Here is an 8,342-nt window from a genome sequence, read left to right on the forward strand (position 1 = left end):
ACCAATATTAAATAAAAGCATTTTCACAGAGAATAATGCCTCAGTTAAAAGGTTAATCTTGAAGAGAAAGGTACATAGATCATATGTAATAAGTTATTAGATAACAATATGCACTTATATTAATTATTTAACAATTATTTTATTATTCTAATATACTCTAATAACATTTCATATTGTTTCTATGCATATACATTGGTTTAAACATTTCATAGGATTTAAGGTACATTAAATAGAAAACAATTTTGATATGCTATAAATTTATGATTCTTTTTTCGATTACAAATAAAATGTACACGTTATTCATAATTATTCTAAAAATAATGAATAGAATAAAGAGAATGTAGTATCTTATAGCATAGAAAATCATGTGGAATAATCTTCGTGTGAATCGTGTATAAACGTTAGTGTAAATATTTTTAAAACAATTATGCATCTCTGAAAGTATTTCAATTGTGAGGATTCTTTATCGATAAAGATTTTGGGAATTTATTCTTTCATATATGCTGCATTTTATATTAGACATTTTTATATCGACAATTCTCTCCTATACGATTGTATTCTTTTATGAGAAACGACAAAGTTTTCGTAATGTCTACATTGTCTTTGTACTTTCCATTATTTTTAGAATATTTATAAGTGTTGTGTACATTTATTAGAAAAATAGAAATGATTTTTAATTTATTTAATAAATAAATTATCATATGCAGTTTGACCAGCGTGGTCATGAAGAAGGTCAGATTCTGTCCGTGTAAGAAGCTGTGAGGACCCTTTTCATGTTCAAAAAAAGGAATTAGCCAATCACAGCCAAGCTTTCGTCCGAATTCTTCAGTTTCATGGCGTCATTCGTGGAGAACACATCGGAGTGTCATCGTCCCGTTAAGATCAGGTAATTAAAAGATATATTGTAAGGTTTACACCTTTCTATTATAATATATAAAGGATAAAAGGATCAATTTTGATTTTTTGAGTATATTTTGACAATTTTTGTGGTCCTATATCGTTTTTTAACCTTTCGAAATTTTTCTTTATTATAGGTGGAAAGAAGATCTACTGCGCATCATTTTCGCGCACGCAGTATTTTCGCGCCAGTCTTATGCGCCTGTTTTATGCACTTCAATATGGCGAATCTTTCGAATTTTTTAATCTGTTATCTATATACTTGTTGCAGCGGATTTTGTTATCCCGTTAATATCAGGTAATTGTTTTAATTAATATTCTTACGTACACCTTCCTGTTTTATATTAAATGATATATAACGAATGTTATATTCAAGATTTTTATACGTGAGTTTTTTCATATTTTACTTTCTTTTAGTTTTCTTAACATGGGAAGAGTTATAACACGAATTCACTAATATTTTAACCTTGTGGCAACTTTTTTTATCTTCTCCATATACGGCGAGGTGAGCATTATTTTTTTTTAAATATAAGCATATAAGCATATAGAAATACTACAGAAAGTGTGAGAGAGAAGAAGTGAGAGAGAGAGAGAGGAAGAATAAGAAAACAATACACTCGACATATAGGTTATTATAAATGTGTATTTTTATTTCCAGGAATTTCTCGAGGAATTTTCTTCGTCGAATTTCCGACGACAAAACGTAAACAGCCGATAACATAGGTATAATAGCCGAGCGTTCGACACTCCCGAGATCTCCTCTAGCAAGGTTACATAATAACGTACCTCGTATTCGTCTTCTATCTTTCGACGAGACAACATGAACGAATATAAGGCGTATTAAATTATTTAATAATTTTATTTCTAACGTTATCTTTTTGATTTTAATAGTTTAAAAAGTTTTTCATTGCATAGAATGGTATAAAATCTGGTTTATTTTTTATGTTACTCTTTATTGAGTTTGCTGATACAATTACCGTTTTATTTAGACAACTTTAAAGATTTTTAATTAATATTTATACTAACATTACATACTTGATACGTAATATTACAAGCAAATAGTTGCATACTTTGATCAATTTCACAAATATTTAATAACTTGAATACCATTCTATCAAAAATATACAATGGTTTTAATGTGTACCGTGCCTTCAGAAATGATTTACAGGAAATATTGTAATATAGTCTTTAGTATGTTTCAGCTTTCCAGACTTTTTATTTAATTTTATTTTATACATCGTCATCCTAAGGGTAGGATACCCATCCTGCAGTCATCAACGAAGACTAAAAGTAAGTATATTTTACTATCAAATATTTCTATGATAATTTCAATTGATTTTTATTACAAAAATGATATTAATTGTTCTTTTTCTTTTTCTGTTTCAGAAAATCATTGCATTCGAGCGCGTAGGCAATGAGATTCTCGTGTGTTGCATCGTGTTAAAATAAAATATAAAAAAGTCGACAAAAGTAGATTCAGTGTTGATCGTCGCATGTTAAAGTTTCGTTTGCTCGGTTAGGAAACTCGCAAGTTTCTTTTTATTTGGTTTAAACGTGTGCTCATCGTCATCCTAAGGGTAGGAGACCCATCGTGCATTCATCAATGAAGAATAAACGTAAGTCAATTTTTATATTGTACATTTTCTCAATAACTATAGTAATTTTTATATAACAAAGATTTATATAATTTTGTTTTTATTTGTGTTTCAGATCATCGTTGGAATGGTATTCACATTTTATTAATTAAATTCATTTAGAAATTCGTTTAACACTAGATTTGTTCACTATTGTTTTGTTCACTATTTTTTAAAAATTTACAAACATTGTTTAAATGAAAAAGTGGATAGAGGAGAGGAATTAATATTTATGTATATTTCATTACAGCATTAAAAATAAACATATATTTTAAAAAAAATATTCTACTTTAAAATTAATTACATTTAAATTTTATGAAATTACAATTAATTAAAATATTTCTATTTTATATATATGTAGCAAAAAAGTTTAAAATGAATCACATTTGCTCAGTCCATAAATCTAGTGTTAATTGAATTAATTTCATGTAATGCAGTTTTATAGTCATTATTTGAGAATTGTCATCGTCATCCTAAGGATAGGAGACCTATTGTGCATTCATCAATAAAGATTTAAAGTGAGTATATTTTTGTATTAAATAATTCCTCAAAAATTTTAATGATTTTCTGTAATAGTAATGATATTAATAGTATTGTTTTTTATTTCAGTTTCAGATTGCAATCGTACACGAATGGCCCATATGTGCAGTGTTTATGGTGGTATCATCAAACTGCGTGCAATGCAGTCTTTGAATTAGTTGTAGAATCAGTGATCGGACGAGTAATAAGTTAAAATCAAACGCGAATTAGAGTCAGTGTTGTTCGTCGTATAATAAAATTTCGGTTTCGCGATAAGAAACTCATCTATAGTTTCTTATTTTCGTTTATACCGCGTTTTTAGATTCACGCGAGGTACATCACCATGGTGTAATAGAGCTGCATCTCTTTGGAATGCATTGTAAGTATTTATTAGTATTTACATTTTATTCAATTTTATTTTATATGATTTTTGATAATATTCCAGATAACTTATCGTTTTGTTCTATTTTATTTTACAGATATAACCATGGATTCTCTTTCTTTCAAAGATGTTGAATGAATTCTTCGGTGGATCTTCGATGGATTTTGGATGGATCTTCGATGGATCTTCTTCAACGGCAAATCGAGTATCGTCTTCCATCGTAAGACTACAATACTTACTGCGAAGTAGGAGTGTTTTAGAGCCATCGCAGAACTTCTTAAACCGTGAGTTTTTATTTAAAGTCCCTCCAGTACTCAATCATGCCGAGGATGAAAGGTCCAAATCGGCACGAGTTACTGGTTGTAATTATTTAAATAAATTATTGACGAGCACATGAGTAATTCCTTTTTAGGAGTTACTCATGAAAATTGTATATTTTATTGTATGTTTTATTATTAGTTCAGGATAGGTTTTCTTGTCTCATCGGTTAAATTCATTTAATTTATAATGCAATTAATAAATGCACTCTCTTTTTTATTACGTGTTAAAAGCATGTAATAAATGTCTTACATGCATTGCTTCGTACATAGTTTATGTAATCGAAATTAATTGTGATATATCAATACTTTGATATTTTAAATAAATGAGCAAGAAGACAAACTCATTCGCGACGGATAGACTTTGGCAATTAAGTGGCGGCTCAAAGCCCAGTTCTTTCATTAGAACAGCCATTTAATGAAAAAGTCGTCCGAGGTTTGCAAAAAATATCCATCATCATTGTAGAGTCTTTTAATGCATCCTTACCTCGAAACAATAATTGTTTCATATGGGGTAACTTTTTTTTTCATTCGCTTGTTTAAGTCATTATTCACCAAATGACTTGTTCGCTTAATTTTAATATTAAATTAATAACTTGTTCGCGTTAATCCTTAGTCGCTTAGATGAATTTTTATACAAATGTATTTATGTGTTTATGTGTTAATTATATTTTTTAGATCAGGATTTTCAGCTTCTAATATACTAATCTCCCGTTTCTCCCCCCATACTTTCTGCATTCTCATCTATGCGTGTGCCCAGGTGTTACACGTATGGGTGAGAAACAGTTAGCGTGGGTTTAGTTTTAGTTTTTTCCCCTATTGGCGGCTGTTATTGTGCTAGTGATTGCACGATGTACTTTACACCTGTGTGTGCGTATTAGGTAGTGTGTATTGTACATCGTTTCGCGATATTTTTTATTCATTTAATACATTATTAAATACTCAAAGCACTACTTCTACATATCACGTGATAATGTGAAAAATGCGCGTTTCTGAATCTTTAGATTTATATTAAATATTTCTAATTTTTTTGATAATCGCGTTTGCATAGTAGAGTTACTGCATTTATTTGTGGAAACTTTGATATACTTGTATATTACTAGTATGCATATATATGCTAGTGTATACTTGTATTTTTGCTTTAGTTTTTTATGCAATAATCATTAGCCTTGGCAGTCGATTACAGCAAAACGTACGTATACCCATTAGCAAATAAGTTTAGAAAACGTGGTTGAACTAGGGTGTCGGAGGTGCCCCGGGGCATGCTCTCTAGTTTAGGCTTTTGCACCCTGGTGGTATGTGTGAGAACCGTGGAGTGAGTGGGTGGGTATGTATGTTTTTTCTTAAAATGGGTAAAAATATGGGTAATAGGCAGGCAGGTAGCATACTTCTCTGAATGAATGTGAAAACTTTAATTTTAAGTAGGTAGGATCCAGGAAAGGCATTAGACTTTTCGCTTCCACTCCGGAGTGGAAATTCCGCCTTCTGGTTTATACAGAATTGTTACAAAATTTGATCATCTCATTCTTTTATGCTTGATTTGTTAATTTATTTTGTGACTATTCTGTAATATTTATTATGTATCATGATTCAAAGGTATTTGCAACCATTTGAAAGATTCATTTCTACTTCGATTTTATCTCGAACGAGATAGAGTCGAATCAAATTCGCAAATTCTTTGATGTATTTGATACTTAGTTTTAAGTATTTCAGGATTAGCACTACGCACTATCGCGATTTCCTCTTACAGCTGGAAATATTTGATATAGATTAAATATAACATATTAATGAAATGAAGGTATTGCAAGAAAATGCATTACATTTATTGCATTATTTATTTCAATTCGATTTTATTATTCGACGTTAAAAGTGCGAAGTGTTATTAGGTCATCGAGGGAAATTATTATCTGCTTGGACATTCGATTAAATTTTCTCGTGTATGCTCAATGAACTCTAAGTTCATTGATGGTCCACGAGCTAGAAAAATGAACGCGAAATGTAAATTAATTTTATAATAATTGAGAATTAGAGTCATAACAAAGAACGAGTTGATTTGCAAAATTAGTATGAAAGATCTTATCTTGCTCGCACGTAGGAAATGTCCAAATGCAGTTTTCATGGAATGAAGAAAGAAGAGGCTTAATGCTGAAGAGGCCCCCACTTAATTGTGGCTCAAGAGGGCAACTACAGGCTATTGAGTTATTTTCAAAGGTTCAACAGCAAGTTTGAACCTTTAGAGAATTACTCTCTAGTCATATTTTATAATTTATTGTTTTACTTTTTTGCTCGTCATTAATTTCTAGCTGTAATTGGAGATGACGAATCATTCCATCTCCATGGGACACCAAATTCGTGTCTATATCGTCAAAAAGATGCATATGAGTTTAGTTAGTTCGAGTCAAAATATTTAAATTCCCTTTTTATTACATTTTGAATCATAATTATCATTTTTTGAATATTAAAGTAATCTCTCTTTTCTTTTTTGTCTTTAAGATTTTTAACTGTGATCGTATTTTATTAAATTTGTAAATTTTTCTTTTCTATATAATACAGTTTAAAAGTATTAGTCATAATAATAATTGGATATATTTTCTCTAGTAACTTAATATTTATTTTTTTCCTTTTTTTATATATATTTTCTTGTAAATGTAAAATCACGCGTTTAAATTTATTTTCATTGCAACGGTAAATAAATATTTGATAAAAATAAATAGATAATTCTATTTAAAAGTGCATCTACGAATTGGACGATTCATATGTTAGGCTACTTTATATCACTTGATTGTATGATTAATATAGTTTTCTTTTTGTTACAGGTGATCTTCGTTGGATTTAACAACAAACCTTTTTGATTCTCCTCCATTTGATATATGTATAAATGCATTTCTGAAGGCACTCATATAAACACTAATTTCAATAGAAAATAAATCATGTAATGAATTCTTTTAATTCTTTGGATTATGTTAGTCCACTTTCATAATTAGAATTATATATATTCATGTATATAATAGTATAGATAGGCATTCTAGTATATGTATTTATTTATCTGTATGTGTACAGTATGTGTACATATGTTTGCTGACATCAAACAGACGATCAGACGGATACACCAACGTGATTCCATATGCGATGCCATTGCATTCGCGTGTTTGCATTTGGTCGCAACGCCAGCCTAATTTTAGGATAACAAATACGTGCTTGTTTCTAGGAGGGCTTACACAACATAAGGACATTTGTATTTGTATTTGCTTGCCCATTGCAGTTATACCTACAAACTTATACTTGCTCTTGACCATCAAAGAGGATTACACTGCTTGGGAAAGTTTACCCTACAAGCTTCTAATCTTATAATAATGCTAACGTCCAACTACAGTCCTCTTTCTAATTCTACTGAATTTTCTCATTAAATTTTACTCGATTTCCTAACTACTTATACAAATCTAATATCTTCGTTGTTGCATATACCGTTGCACCACATGCGTAACATTCGGGAAGTCATATAAACAACATTATATAAAAGAATTTTCATAGAAGACAATATCTCAGTCTAAATGTGAATCTCGAGGAAGAAGGTACATAGATCATATATTCTTAGCTTTTAGATGACAAGAGACACTCCTATCGATTAATTAACAATTATTTATGTATTTTAATACATTCTCTTTACATCACAGAACAATCTAAAACTAAAAGTCATAACTGCGCAGGAACTATGAAATAATTACAATAGAATAAAAAAAATATATTCTCAACGTTATAATCTTAAATTTAATTTATTAACTGTAAATTAACAGTTAAAGAGATTATGTTTGCAGTAAGATCGTTTAAATTCTTAAAACTGGGCTCATCTGATAGGTAAAAAAAAAGTTCATTGGCATGGAAAGGAACAAGACAAGCTAAATTTTGAAACAAAGTCGAGTTGTTATAGTATTTATGTAGATATATATCTATATATAACAGAAGACAAGAGAAGAAAAACGATATCATGAAGGGGACTCTATAATCACGAAACATTATTCTTATTATCTCTCCCACCTGCGGAGAAAGCAAATTAAGCTGTATAACGTTAGCTTTTCTAAAATACCATTTTTCTTTCTTTCTCTCTCTCTCTCTTTCTTTCTTTCTTTCTTTATTTCTTTCCGGAGAAAATATATAGAATGTTTCAGTGAAATTTAAAAAAACGTTTAGTCGGTCTTAAAAATAAAAAAAAAGTTAAATTTTCTAACATTTAAGAAAAAGAAATGTTTTTAACAGAAACTCTCTCGAGATGATTTTTCTCCAACTTCTCCTATTTCTGTTTTTTTTTCTTTCTTTCTATTTTTCTGTTATCTTTTTTTTTCATTTTTTTTACCTTTACCTCGCGTTCCCGCGATGTACTTGTATTTAACATCCCAATGTTAGAGTCGCGTGTTTCTGCGTATCTAGTGCAAACACAAAGAATGTTTCGCGTGCATTTCAGCAATTGCATTTTCTTAACCACTCCTTCGAGTTCCGTATGCAAGTATATATATATATATATATGTGAATGCACGTATATATGTACGACGTATATATTTGAAGAAAAGAAAAAGGGGAAAGAAAGAAAAGATACAT

General features: G+C 29.8%; 1 long non-coding RNA gene across 1 annotated transcript; it reads left to right on the forward strand.

Moving 5' to 3' along the window:
* Nucleotides 1–1,064: 1,064 nt before the first annotated feature.
* LOC149033075 (uncharacterized) lies at nucleotides 1,065–1,661 on the forward strand. Its single transcript, XR_016175995.1, has 3 exons — nucleotides 1,065–1,195; nucleotides 1,315–1,402; nucleotides 1,556–1,661. It is a non-coding gene; the product is annotated as an uncharacterized LOC149033075 (long non-coding RNA).
* Nucleotides 1,662–8,342: the final 6,681 nt, after the last annotated feature.

This window comes from Polistes dominula, unplaced genomic scaffold (assembly GCF_049000335.1).
Source record: "Polistes dominula isolate Pdom_NZ unplaced genomic scaffold, Pdom_raw_medaka contig_79, whole genome shotgun sequence".
Taxonomy (NCBI): domain Eukaryota; kingdom Metazoa; phylum Arthropoda; class Insecta; order Hymenoptera; family Vespidae; genus Polistes; species Polistes dominula.